The following is a 15,805-nucleotide window of genomic DNA, read 5'->3' as shown; positions in this document are numbered from 1 at the left end:
AGTTGCTGTGCATGGGATTATAATCTGTCAGCTGTGTTTGTCTGGGACAAGTTTTGGTCCTTTAATATGAGTTACAACCCCTACTTAGTTTCTGCACCATTTCATTAACCGCTTACCGCACCGGTACGTCCTTTATTGCACTGCTTTAAGGCATCGGGACGTACCGATGCGTCCTGGCTAAAAACTGTCGCCCTGTCAAAGGACAAGGTGACAGAACTGTGCCGTCAACTGTTTGACAGTTGATCGGCAGAGTAAGACGGCAGAGGACCATTCACATCGGTCTCCTGCCGGCGATAGCTGTGATTGGTCAGTCAAAGCAGACTGACCAATCACAGCTCCATGACGTGGTGTATGTGATGGCGTTGGCTCAAGCTGAGCCAGCGCTATCGTCGCTGCTTATCATCTGTCCGACACCCCTCTGCAATGGCCAGGACCGGAGCTAGGCTCCGATCCGGCCGATTAACTCCTTCGATGCATCGATCAACGCGATCGATGCATCAAAGTGTCTTGTAGCCTGTCAACAACCACGATGGCTGCCACGGGCGCAGGTGTCAGCTGTAAGTGATTAGATCGCACCCTATGGTTGCTAATGACAACCATCGGCACCCACGGGTGTTCCGATGGTTGCTATGGCAACCGTAGACTAACAATCGCTTCCTAGTACGGAAGCCTAATAGGCTTGCTGTCAGTGAATAGCTGACAGCTCTAATACACTGCACTATGTAGGTAGTGCAGTGTATTAGAATAGCAATCAGGGCTTCATGCCTTCAAGTTCCCTAGTGGGACACAAAAAAAAGTTAATAAAAATGTTGTAAAAAAAAATAAGTTTCATGTTAACCCCTTCGCGCTCAGCGGCGTAATAATCCGTTGCGCTAACTATATCGTTAGCGCTCAGCGACGGACTATTACGTCGTGGGAGTAACGGCCATTTCGGCCGTCCTCCCGACACATGCAGGAGCTGTGACAGCTGCTGTCTCGTACAGCAGCTGCTGCAGCGAGGACCGATCGCTGTGTCCCCGCTGATTAACCCCTTAAAAGCCGTGTTCAATAGTGATCACGGCTTTTTAGGGGTTAAGCTACAATCGCCAGCCTGCTACACGATAGCGGCTGGCGATGGTAACTATGGCAACCGGACACCAAACAATAGCATCCGGCTATGCCACTGATGGAAGCCTAGTGGGTCCTGACTAAGTCAAGACCCACTATGCTTGCTGTCAGTGAGTAGCTGACCGCTCTAATACACTGTACTACGCATGTAGTGCAGTGTATTAGAATAGCGATTAGGGCCTCCTGCCCTCAAGTCCCCTAATGGGAAAAAGTAATAAAGGTAAAAAAAAGATGTGTGAAAATAAAAGTTTTAAAAGTAAAAATCCCCCCTTTTCCCTTATCAGTCCTTTTTGTCAGGGATCATTACTATGTATATTGTTTGAAAAATATTATCCATATATATATATAATTACACAAAGAGATTGGATTCATGGAGCACAAAGAGCCTGCATAACACGCCTAAGGAAGACACCACCCCCTGGAATGCAAAGAGGAGTGTGCAAAAGAATGTACAGGAAAACTTACAGCAGAGGAGCCAATGGGACTTAAGCGAGTCCCACATCTCTAGGGAGGGGCATGTGTCTCCTCTGTCTGTTTCTTTGTTCTGAATAAAAGTTCAGTTCTCCTCTTTTCCGATGAAGGGAAAGTTGTGTAGCGAACATTTCTGACTCATTCACTTCTTTCCAGGCATGCCTTCAGCTTTCAATTTACAGAGGTGGTTATTCGGTGTGAAATGACAGGGAGAAAGGAGCTTCCCTGATATACGGACCTGACATTTTTGCCGCCCGAACGGGGACCTCACTCGAGGAAATATCGAAATCTGGATAACCGACAATCACAGGGTGAAACAGAGGACCCGAGATTGCCCACTGATAAGGAATTTGATCACCTCCGCAACACGGTAAGCGAGTTGATTTTATGAATCTTCGTCTTATCTGTGTTTGTGGACGGTCTTGTGGCGATCTGTAGAACCCTTTTGTTGATTTCCTGGATTATCTCAGGCGACAGAGGTGATATTTTCCGCTGTGAGGTCGAAAACCTGTGAGACCTTAGTCGCGCCCGACTAACCATCCTCTGGGTAATTAGGGACTGGATAATATTATAACCTGTCTTGATAGAAAAAATACTGATAAGTCGTGTGATAAGGCATACGCGGGGTGTATGAACTGAAAAAAAAAAAACAACCTGTTAAGTTGTGTGATAAGTCGTGGGTAATATATATATATATATATATACACACCAGGTTAGGGAGTTATAGACCGAAGATTGTTATATAAATTACGTGTATAATATAGACTGTTAGAATGGATGGTTTACGGTCCATATTCAAATCTACAGGATCGGCCGTATCCGGACAGTCCTATTCGCATGATTTAGTGAAGGGAAGGGAAGAAGTATGTGAGTAAAATGAAGAAATTGATGGATGTGTGTGGGATCCATAGAGGAGGTAGGCTCCAAGCCGCAGATTGGGCAAAAGGTATTCGTGAGAACAAAGGGAAGTTAGAAGATAGTAAGTTGATGGAAAGTGCTTTAGCATGGCAGCGAACAACCATAGCAGTCAGCAAAGAGGGATTTGAAGAAGCAGAAGTTAGGAATAAGAAAGGCATTATGTTATATGTATTATACAACAAAGGAGCAGCCCCCACCTTATAATGGCCGCCATCCCTCATTTTGGGTGTGCCCTTATTGTGGCCAGCAAAATCCCCTTACAATTGAACAATGTGTTTCCTGTGGGAGAGACCGCCCCTCACCTCCTGATGAGCTCACGTCCGGCTCAACCAAAGCAGCCTGCCCAGGCCCAACCCCTAGACCAACCCCTTCTGCACCCACCGACATGCCCAGTACACCCGGAACTGACATCAGTACGTCACAGGAAGATCCCACCCCCGGCGGCCATCTTACTACTCCACATGAAGCTACCATAGAGCCACCATTACCACTATACCCAGTCCTTATACCAGATGGTGCCTATTATGTCCCGAAAGATTTTGTGCCCCTTTTCCCTATTGTCCCCCCAACAATGACTGGGCGTTTCCCGTCCATAGATTACTTTTTTAATAGCCCGGCCTTTCAACGTGAAATGGCGAAGAGAAGGAGTCAGTGTGAACCGGATGAAGACGAGGAATCCCAGCATGAGTTACATGCTGTGAAAGAGGATTGTACGCTCCCCCTCCCGGTCAGTCAGATCCCGGGCCATGTCACATTTCACATACCAGAGTCCCCACCAGTGGAAGAGAGGGATACTTTCTCTGATGCAGGACACCCACAGCATTGGGAACAATTAGCAAAAAGACTGGTGTGGCCTACTGACACTTTGTTGATAGCAGGAATGGGTGATATTGTCACCCAGCGAGTGGATGTAATTGTCAATCCAGCTAATAGTAAGCTCCGCCATATGCGAGGGGTGGCCAGAGCAATAGTACACGCCGGAGGTGTCGGAATCCAACGTGACAGCGATCTCATAGTTCAGGAACAAGGCCCACTTAGAGTGACAGATCTGGTATCCACAGGCCCTGCACCCTGATAGTACATGTAGTAGGCCCTGTGTATGAGGCCGAGAATCACGAGCACTGTGTTCAACAGCTTCAAACAACTGTCCGCAGGATTCTGGATTTCGCCAATTATAAACGTCTCACAACCATAGCACTCCCAGCTATTAGTGCAGGAATTTTCGGGTTCCCACCTCAAGCATGCGCACAGGCAATTGTTCAGGCCATACGGCATCACCCAGCAGTGCCGTCCCTGGAGGAAATCAGATTAATTAGCAATGATGATGTTACTGTCCAAGCACTGAAGCAGGCCGTGCAGAACATGTCCAAGCAAGTTATCCCCTCACCTTTATTTAAGGAGATGTTCCCTGAAGATCCGGATGAACTGCTACCTGGCTTACCCTGCCCACCGGTCTACCCACCCCCTCCTACAACCTTACCTCTAGTTCCCATATCCACACCCATCGTGGTACTCACCGATGTGACACTGCCTCAGGAGATCGGGATTACCACAGCCGCCTCCTCCGCCATCCCCGGCTCTCCTCCAGTCCCTGACCCACTTACGACCACGACCACGTCCCAAGGTGACGCACCCAACAGATATGTGGCCTTCAATCCGACGCAAGTGAACCAGATTGTGAGCCAACTCCCGGATCCGGACAAGAATCCTATGCCGTTCTACAGGAGACTCAGACAAATTCAACAGACATACTCAGCAGCATGGAAGGATTTGCAACTCATCACTAGCATCAAGGCGAGGGATAGTTTCTGGCCCATAATCCAGTCTGCCTTAGATGATACACAAGTACCAAATCAGGTAACTTATGAATCAGGAGATGTGTTTTGCCGTCAAATGCAAGGATGGGCCAGGGATAGGTTAACGGAATCTTCCACGAGTATTTCGGACTGCACCCAAGACACCACGGAGTCAGTGGAGAAGTTCTATGCCCGGATACAATCCCTTTTCCAAGACCAGGGGTTTGATGTTAAAGTCAAAATGCAACAGGTGTTGTTAGTGACCTCCTTTGTTAATGGTCTCAAGGAGCATATCAAGAAGAAGTTGGTGGAGGGAAGGCCGGAATATGTTGACATGGATCCCAGGAAGGTCCTCCTCATAGCTAAAGCTATTGAAATGCAACCAGCCCCCACCCCACAGGAGTCTACAAAGGTAGCTGTGTGCCAGGATATCAATACAATTATGTATGTGGGACCAGCAGAGCGACGCCCCCCTCTCTACCCGCAGCAGGTTTACCGTCCTCCTCGACGATCTTACGAGCCCAGACCCATACAAGCGAGATTTACAAGAACATATCCTGACGCTCAGGGTCCCGGAAGGGCCAGTGGAGACCTCGTCTGTTATAATTGTGGGGAACCGGGGCACTTTAGGCGACACTGCAGAACTCGCCCGGACAAGCGACCCGATCCACGACCTCAAGGCGATTGCCATACTCGTTCTCCGGAACGCCCTTACCGACCATAGGGAACCGGCAAGCCCCTGCCCACCATGTCCTCTGTTACTGCACAGTCTGGACCTATTTCTTCTGTTAGGATCCTGGTGGGAGGCCACTCTTTGCCTTTTCTAGTGGACACGGGTGCAGCCAGATCAGTCATAAGAACTAAGGATCTACCTGCTGACAGTTTCATATCTGAAGATTATATCTCCTGCGTTGGTGTAGACGGCAAGCCATCTTCTTCTAGGCTCACCTACCCCGTACCTGTTGGGGCCCAGCAAAAGATTCTCTCCAGATTTGTGGTTTCCAATACCTGTCCTCTCAACCTGTTGGGAGCAGACTTGTTACAAAAACTTCACGCAATTATCCGCTACGAAGACTCTGGAATGTACCTCGATTTGGACACTCCTCTGTCCCAGGAAGAGACCTGTCAGATCAGGGCTATCCCTTTGCTTCTACACCAACCCCCTCCCACCCCCATTCCGGAATATTTCTACAATCAGATCCCCGATTCTTTGTGGTCCACAGGCCCGGAAGATATAGGGAGATTACCCGTTCCACCTGTTCAAGTGTTCCTCAAAGAAGGTGTGCACATACCACGGCTCCCACAATATCCTTTGAAGGCTACACAAGAAGCTTCCTTAGGAGCCCAGATTCAGGGACTACTACGGAATGGCGCCCTCATCCACTGCATATCTCCAGCCAATACCCCCCTCTTCCCTGTGAAGAAGAAAACTCTGAAAGGTGAGCCAGATAAATTTCGCTTGGTCCAGGATCTGAGAGCAGTTAACGCTGCCACAGTACTAGAAACTCCAGTGGTCCCCAACCCGCATACTCTGCTGAGTAACATTCCGCCCGAATCTACGTACTTCACAGTTATTGATTTGGCCAATGCTTTCTTCAGTGTCCCTCTACATCCTGATTGTGAGTATCTCTTTGCGCTCACCTACAGGGGAGCTCAGTACACTTGGACAGTTATGCCACAAGGAGCACAGAACTCACCCAATCATTTTTCTCAGGCCCTCTCCATGTGCCTGGATCCTTGGATACGAACTCACCCTGAAGCCACACTCCTCCAATACGTGGATGACCTACTCCTTTGTTGTCCGGACAAACAGACGAGTCATCATCTCTCTCTACGCCTGCTCCAGTTTCTTGCGAAAATTAATTGTAAGGTCTCTCTGAAGAAGCTCCAGTGGTGTGCCACCAAAGTTGTTTTCCTAGGACACTGCATTTCTCAGCGGATGAAACACCTTACTGAAGACCGGAAGTTTGCTATTCGAGATATTCCCCTCCCAAGCGTTCCTGGGTATGGTCACCTACTGTAGACAGTGGATTCCCAATGCTTCTGCCCTTATGCAACCGCTGTATGCTGCCTTGAAGGATGTAGTCTGGAATCCACATCTACCTGTGGAAGCCGTGTATGCGGTACAAAGACTCAAAGACCTGATTGTCTCCGCGCCAGCCCTTGGCATCCCCGACTATCAGCGACCGTTTTTTCTCTTCGTGTCAGAATACCACGGCCATGCATCCGGAGTGTTAACCCAACCCATGGCGGGACACACCGTCCCATTGGATATTACTCTTGTAAATTGGACTCTGTCTCACAAGCGGCCCCTGTATGTCTCAAAGCTGTCCTGGCCGCCAAGGAATTGCTGGATAAAACGTCTGACATTCTTCTAGGACATTCAGTTACGATATTGGCTCCGCATGATCTCAAAGCCATCCTTGATCAAAGCCAACAAAAGCATCTCTCTACACAGCGGCATATGAGACTCCAATGTTCTCTTCTTCTCCCAGAAAATGTGACCCTACAGCGATGCACAATCCTGAATCCGGCCACACTGCTTCCTCTCTCTCGAGGGGGGATTATACAGATGGGTTTTCTTCTCACACTCCTAACCCCCCGCTTATGACGGATCATGATGATCCAGATGCCCACGAACACGACTGCCTTCAGGTAATGCACCATGAAACATCGCATTTTCCCACAGTGACTGAACAGATGATAGTCAATGCTGACCTTACCCTCTTCACTGATGGATCCAGATATGCGGATGAATGGGGGTATTTCCACACTGGATATGCTGTGGTGTCCTCTACCACGGTTATTACAGCCGGATCACTTCCGCCGCACATGTCAGCGCAAGAGGCGGAGCTGATAGCCCTAGCTGAAGCCTGCAGACATGCAGAAGGACGAACCGTCAATATCTATACTGACTCTAGATATGCATTCGGGGTGGCGCATGATTTTGGTCAGCTATGGGCCATACGGGGCTACAAGACAGCCACCGGATCCCCTATCAAGAATGCAGAGGCGGTGGAGAATTTACTGGAGGCCCTCCAGCTTCCCCTGCGAGTGGCGGTAATCAAAGTTAAAGCACATGGGAAAACCCATACGGCAGAAGCCCAAGGAAATCTGTTTTCAGATCAAGAGGCTAAGCAAGCAGCCATAGGACCTCGAGAGGAGGCAGGTGTGTACGTAATGACGAGGAGGGGTAAAAGGAAGGAAGAAGAGCAGGAGCGGGAGAAAATGGATAATCCAGGAGTTAGGACCCTTCAGGAATTTCAAAAACAAGCCCCGACCCACAAGAGAGAACAATGGCTCAGAACAGGGGCGATACAATCGTTGCAGGATGAACTCTGGAGAAAAGGGAACAGAATATGTCTACCCAGAGCACTTTACCCATCTACAGTACAATGGGCCCACGGAATAGTACGCAGAGGGAAGAATCAGATGATTGCTGCCATAAACAAACTATACGTAGCACCCGGCATTTTCACACCAGTTAAGCAATACACCCAAAGCTGTGAAATCTGCAATACCTGCAATCCAGGAAGAACTGAACCCACTCCAAAGAAACACTTGGCAAGAACATTGTACCCGTTTCAAAGGATACAGATAGACCATATGCAATTACCAAAGAGTGGAAGGTATGAATATGTCCTGGTGGTGGTGGACATGTTCTCAGGATGGCCTGAAGCGTACCCAGTGTCCAACATGACAGCAAGAACCACGGTGAAGCGACTGCTGACAGAGTTAGTCTGCAGATTCGGCATCCCTGAAGTCATAGAAAGTGATCAGGGACCAGCATTTATTGCAGATGTGACCAGAGACATTTGGAAGATGGTGGGTGCAGATCTCGGACTACACACCCCGTACCACCCTCAAAGCAGTGGCAAAGTGGAAAGAATGAACGGTGCTCTGAAAAGTAAAATTCTTAAAGCCACTAAAGAACTGTCCCTGCCATGGCCCGAAGTATTGCCCATTGCTTTGTACTCGGTTAGATATACCCCCAAACAGCCAACAGGACTCACCCCATATGAAGTCCTCTTTGGGGGTCCTCCCAGAATGGGATGTTACTACCCACAACAGCTTAGTTTAGGAAATGATAGTCTTGTTAATTTTGTTATTTCCCTCAGTAAAGAGTTGACAGTAACACATGCTGCAGTGTTTTCTTCCATTCCAGATCCAGAGTCTGTCTCAGGGGTGCACAAGCTACAACCAGGAGACTGTGTACTGGTGAAAAGACACGTCAGAGGGGCCTTAGAAGCCAGATTCGAGGGTCCATACCAGGTCCTCCTGATCTCGCCCACTGCAGTTAAGCTGGAAGGAAGGCCGACATGGATCCACGCCTCACACTGCAAGAGGGTCTCTTCCAAAGAATGACTGTCACCATGTACATCCTTATCCTTTTTCGTGTTATTGCACAGAGTGTTGAGGGGGAACATGTAGGAATCTCCCAGGCTGATGGGGTGACCACTTTTTGGTATAATTCTTCTAGTACACATGTAGCTACATACCAGTTTGAATTTGAGTCTGTAACATCCTTCAGAAACAAACATGCGGATATTGGAATGCTTATCACCTGTGCGATTGAGGCACTCAATATATATGTGTAACAGACAAGTATTACGGCAATCATTGTACATCCTGGAAGGCGGTGGGCTGGAACACAGGGGACCATTGGGGATATCGCCCACAGAGTGCCTTAGAAAAGAAAGACATTAATGGGAAGTCACTTCTAACTAGAATGACGTTATCAAAGAAAGCCTGTGGTCTGTCAGGATTAGACTTGATCCTCACCATAGAAAACCCTAGTAAAACAGACCAAGACACATACATATTAGGGACCTATGGGGGAGTAAACAGAGAAATGGGAAAATTCAAACTAAAAGATATGGTAGACTCCCGAGAATGGAGAAAGTTGAACCCCGAGAGACTGATAAACATGTTGCTATCCCAAATACAGATGCATAAAAAAATGATGGCCATGGCTGACCCAGGATTGGAAGACACTATGGCCGTAGAAACCGGATTTGGGGACCATAATGTCTGGTTAGAGTGGGTACAATACACAACACGGAAAGTGAATAAGTCCAACTGCTATGTGTGTGCAGGAGCCCGGCCACACCTGGGGATAGTACCACTTAATATTCCTGACGATGCTGAAGAATGTTTCCTAAGCCTATACACCAATATAACATTAGACCACACAGTATGCGAGTCCTGGAAAAAGGAATACCCCATAGTCACCACGACACCCAAACAAGCCCAGGGACTTAGCATTTACAAAGGCAACTACACATGTTACACCAATATAGAAGGGAATGGCCGGTTCCTAGGGAACTTTCCGGAAGGGTACTGTTCAAAGTACAGCTTATTATATGTATCTATCACTCAGAATCAGGTGCAGTTTTTGGGTGATATATACTGGATATGTGGGGATATGAAAATCAGAACCAGACTTGAGGGGCAATGGAAAGGAGAATGTGCATTGGCTAAAGCAATTATGCCTTTCCACATTCTGGGTGAAGGTTCAAATGAAGACCCAATGAAAGGATCTTACCACCGCAGAAAGAGGGAGGTATCCCCAAGGGGAAGCTTCGATCCACATGTGTATATAGATACAATTGGTGTCCCGAGGGGGGTGCCAGACGAGTTCAAGGCCAGAGATCAGGTGAAGGCAGGATTTGAGTCTCTTATCCCAATTATTACTGTTAATAAAAATGTAGACTGGATTAATTATATATATTACAACCAGCAGCGGTTTGTAAATTATACCCGAGATGCTTTACAAGGGTTAGCCGACCAACTAGGGCCCACCTCAACTATGACATTCCAGAATAGAATGGCTCTTGATATGATATTGGCTGAAAAAGGTGGGGTATGCCGAATGATAGGGACAACCTGCTGTACGTATATCCCCGACAACACCGGGCCCAAAGGGAAAGTCACAATGGCCATACATAAGTTGGAGAGCTTATCTCAGGAGTTGAAAAGGAACTCAGGTATTACCAACGCATGGGACCAGTATTTCTCATGGATGAATGGATGGCAGAAAATATTAGCACAAATAGGAGTAGTAGTAGTCGTCTTTTTAATACTATTCTCTGTCCTTGTGTGCTGTGTTTTCCCTTGTATCAGGAAAATGATGACGAAAGCTGTAGAACAGACTGTGCCCACTATGTTTACACAAATAGACGAGGTGACACCGACAGTCCCTTTAAAGACAACCATCCTGTATACTGAGGAGAATAGGGACAGTTAGGACCATTCAGAAACCTTGGAAGTCCAGGTACAAAGGGGGGTTACTTATAAGGAGTAGCTCGTCTCAAGCTGGTGAAGAAATCCAAAACCCCTACCCGCCTGGTTCGAGTGGTCAGTGGTAGGTTGATAGGCAAGACTCAGGGATAGAATAATAATATTTTTAGGGGGGACTGTCAGGGATTATTACTATGTATATTGTTTGAAAAATATTATCCTTACATATATATATATATATTCAGTATATTACACAAAGAGATTGGATTCATGGAGCACAAAGAGCCTGCATAACACGCCTATGGAAGACACCGCCCCCTGGAATGCAAAGAGGAGTGTGCAGAAGAATGTACAGGAAAACTTACAGCAGAGGAGCCAATGGGACTTAAGCAAGTCCCACATCTCTAGGGAGGGGCATGTGTCTCCTCTGTCTGTTTCTTTGTTCTGAATAAAAGTTCAGTTCTCCTCTTTTCCGATGAAGGGAAAGTTGTGTAGCGAACATTTCTGACTCGTTCACTTCTTTCCAGGCATGCCTTCAGCTTTCAATTTACAGAGGTGGTTATTCGGTGTGAAATGACAGGGAGAAAGGAGCTTCCCTGATATACGGACCTGACATTTTATTATTAATAAAAATATATAAACAAACAAATAAACTATACATAATTGGTATCGCCGCGTCCGTAACGCCTGAACTACAAAATTATTTCGTTATTTATCCCGCGCGGTGAACGCCGTAAAAGAAAATAATAATAAACCGTACCATAATCACAATTCTTTGGTCACTTCACCTCCCAAAAAATGGAATAAAAAGAGATCAAAAAGTCGCATGTACCTAAAAATGGTACTGATCGAAACTACAGTTCGTTACGCAAAAAATAAGTCCTCGCACGGCTTTATTGATAGAAAAATAAAACGTTATGGCTCTTAGAATATGGTAACACAAAAAGTGAATGATTTTTTACAAAAACAATTTTATTGTGCAAACGCCATAAGACATAAAAAAAACTATAAACATCTGGTATCGCCGTAATCGTATCGCCCCGCAGAATAAAGTGAATATGTCATTTATAGCGCACGGTGAATGCTGTAAAAAAAATTGGATAAAAAAACAATAGTAGAATTGCGTTTTTTTAGTCACCACGCCACCTAAAAATAGAATAAAAACTGATCAAAAAGCCGCATGCACCCCAAGAAAACTACAATGGATTCATCAAGGGGTCTAGTTTCCAAAATGGGGTCACTTTTGGGGGTTTTCCACTGTTTTGGCAACACAAGACCTCTTCAAACCGGACATGTTGCCTAATAAAAAGGAAGGCTCAAAATCCACTAGGTGCTCCTTTGCTTCGGAGGCCGCTGCTTCAGTCCATTACCACACTAGGGCCACATGTGGGATATTTCTCAAAACTGGAGAATCTGGGCAGTAAGTATTGAGTTGCGTTTCTCTGATAAAACCTTTTGTGTTACAAAGAAAATGGTATAAAGATGGTTTTCTGACAAAAAAAATAGGTAAATTTCACCTCTACTCTGCTCTAAATTCCTGTGAAACACCTAAAGGGTTCATAAACGTTCTATATGCTGTTGTGAATACTTTGAGGGGTCTAGTTTCTAAAATGGGGTGTTTCATAGGGGTTTCTAATATATAGGCCCCTCAAAGCAAATTCAGAACTGAACTTGAACCTAAAAAAATAAATAAATTAGGCAATATTTCGCTTCTTACATTATACTGATAATGAGCCGTGCCCACCCCGAGATTACCCCAGTTTTGACCGTTTGTATAAACGGAGACCCCTATTAGACCGTTTCAGTGCCCGGTTTTCCCAATCATACACCCCCGAGAAGTGTATTTCTATTGATGAGTCCTTGGTAGATTTTAAAGGGAGGGTTCAATTCCGCGAGTACCTGCCGGGTAAGAGGGCAAGGTATGGCGTGAAGATGTATAAGCTGTGCGAGAGTGCATCAGGGTATACCTACAGATTTAGGATATATGAAGGGAAGGACACCAGTATTCAGCCCCCAGAATGCCCCCCCCCCTTACTGGGAGTTAATGCAAAAATTGTGTGGGATTTGGTGCACCCACTGCTGGACCAGGGTTACCACCTCTACGTGGATAATTTTTATACCAGCGTCCCACTCTTCAACTGCCTCTACCTGGATAATTTTTATACCAGCGTCCCACTCTTCAACTGCCCCTACCTGGATAATTTTTATACCAGCGTCCCACTCTTCAACTGCCACACTTCCAGAAGTCCTGCGGCATGCGGCACTGCTAGAAGAAATCTGAGAGGCCTCCCTAAGACTCTGCTTGGGCAAACAAGAAGGGGTGAGAGCAGGGCACATTCTAGCAGCAAGATATTGTGTGTCAAGTACAAGACAAGAGACCCGTCACACCAGTACCCATGTACCAGTACGAGGTACCAGTACAGAGACCCCCAAACCAGACTGCATCCTCGACTACAATAGGTACATGGGAGGGGTGGCCTTGTCAGATCAAGTGCTGAAGCCCTACAGCGCCATGCGGTGTGGTATAAGAAGCCGGCCGTGCACATCATACCGATGGCTTTGTACAATGCGTACGTGCTACATCGATGTACAGGCCAGACAGGAACTTTCCTGGAATTTCAAGAGGTGATTATCAAGAACCTAATCTTTAGGGACCAAGAAGGGGGACACCCAGTACTTCTGGAAGCGGGGCCACACGCATCGTACCAGGGCCACACTTTCCAGGAGAAGTTCCCCAAACTGGCAAGAAGGGAAAAAGTCAAAAGAGGTGCAAAGTCTGCTATAAGAGGGGGATAAGGGAGGACACAATATATCAATGTGACACGTGTCCCAAAAAACCAGAGCTCTGTATGAAAGTGTTTTAAAATTTATCATACATCCCTTGGTTTATAATTTACCCCAATTTTACTTACCCTGATGCACTCCGCACAGCTTATCCCCCCTCGTCTTTCCCCTCTGGGCTCTGCTGTGTGCCCAGGCAGCTGATAACAGCCACATGTAGGGTATTGTCATACCCGTGAGAACCCACATTACAGTTTATGGGGTGTATGTCTCCGGTCAAAATGCTCACTACACTTCTAGATGAATGCCTTAAGGGGTGTAGTTTTTAAAACGGGGTCACTTCTTTCGAGTTTTAACTGTACTGGTACCTCAGGGGCTTCTGCATACATGACTTCGCACCAGAAAATCCCCAGTAGGCCAAATGGTGGTTCTTTCGTTCTGAGCCCTCCCATGGGCCCAAACGGCAGTTTATCACCACAAATGGGGTATTGCTGCACTCAGGACAAATTGCGCAACAGAATGGGGTATTTTATTTCTTGTGAGAATAAGAAATTTTCAGCCAAAACTACATATTATTGGAAAAAATTAATTTTGTTTTAATTCCCAGCCCAATTCAAATAAGTTCTGTGAAAAAACTATGGAGTCAAAATAGTCACAACACCCATAAATGAATTCCTTGAGGGGTGTAGTTTCCAAAATGGGGTCACTTCTGGTGGGTTTCCATTGCTTTGATACCTCTGGGGCTCTGCAAATGCGACATGGCACCCGAAAACCAATCCAGCAAAATCTGGACTCCAAAGAACAAATAGCGCTCCTTTCCTTCTGAGCCCTCCCATGGGCCCAAACGGCAGTTTATCACCGCAAATGGGGTATTGCCGCACTAAGGACAAATTGGGCAACAAAATGGGGTATTTTGTTCCCTGTGAAAATAAGAAATTTTGATCACAAATGACATCTTATTGGAAAAAATGACATTTTTTTCATTTCACAGCCCAATTCAAATACGTGCTGTGAAAAAACTGTGCGGTCAAAATGGTAACAACAACCATAAATGAATTCCTTGAGGGGTGCAGTTTCCAAAATGTGGTTACTATTGGGGGATTCCTACTGTTTTGGCACCTCAACACCTCTTCAAACCTGGCATGCTGCCTAAAATATATTCTAATAAAAAAGAGGCCTCAAAATGCACTAGGTGCTTCTTTGCTTCTAGGGCTTGTGTTTTAGTCCACGAGCGCACTAGAGCCACATGTGGGACATTTCTAAAAACTGCAGAATCTGGACAATACATATTTAGTAGTATTTCTCTGGTAAAACCATCTGTTACACAGAAAATTTTTTGAATAAAATTGAAATTCAGCAAGAAAAATGAAATTTGCAAATTTCACCTCCACTTTGCTTTAATTCTTGTGAAATGCCTGAAGGGTTAAAAAAAACTTTCTAAATGCTGTTTTGAATACATTGAGGGGTCTAGTTTTTAAAATGGGGTGTTTTATCAGGGTTTCTAATACATAGGCCCCTCAAAGCCACTTCAGAACTCAAGAGGTACCTTAAAAAAAAGGCTTTTGAAATTTTCTTAAAAATATGAGAAATTGCTGTTTATGTTCTAAGCCTTGTAACGTCCAAGAAAAATAAAAGAATGTTCAAAAAACGATGCCAATCTAAAGTAGACATATGGGAAATGTGAACTAGTAACTATTTTGGGTGGTATAACCGTCTGTTTTACAAGCAGATGCATTTAAATTCTGAAAAATGCTATTTTTTCAAAATTTTCTCTAAATTTTGCAATTTTTCACCAATAAACACTGAATATATCGACCAAATTTTACCACAAACATGAAGCCCAATGTGTCACGAGAAAACAATCTCAGAATTGCTTGGCTAGGTTTAAGCATTCCGACGTTATTACCACATAAAGTGAAATATGTCAGATTTGAAAAATGGGCTCTGAGCCTTAAGGCCAAAACTAGGCTGCGTCCTTAAGGGGTTAAACACTATAACAGCCTCTTTTCCTATAATTTTTTTTATTATAGGAAAAACCAAAAAACATAAAAGTACACGTGGTATCCCCACGTCCGTAACGACCCACACTATAAAAATATTACGCTATTTTACCCGTATGGTGAACACTGTAGAAAAATTAAATAAAAAAACGATTCCAGAATCGCTGTTTGTTAGTCACTACCCCTCGCAAAACAGAATAAAAAAAAGGCATCTAAAAGTTGCATGCACCCCAAAATTATACCATTAAAAACTGCAGCCCGTGATGCAAAAAACAAGTCCTCCCACATCTTTTTTGACAGAAAAATAAAAAAGCTATCGCTCTCAGAATATGGTGACACCAAAAATTTATTATTTGAAACAAAAGTGATTTTATCGTGCAGACGCTGCAAAACATAAGAGAAACTATATACATCTGTTATTGCCGTAATCCTACCGACCCACAGAAAAAAGTTAAATTGTCATAGCGCATGACGAACGCCGTAAAAAAAAAA

This window comes from Rhinoderma darwinii, chromosome 2, assembly GCF_050947455.1.
Source record: "Rhinoderma darwinii isolate aRhiDar2 chromosome 2, aRhiDar2.hap1, whole genome shotgun sequence".
Classification (NCBI taxonomy): Eukaryota; Metazoa; Chordata; class Amphibia; order Anura; family Rhinodermatidae; genus Rhinoderma; species Rhinoderma darwinii.
This window is presented reverse-complemented; position numbering follows the sequence as displayed.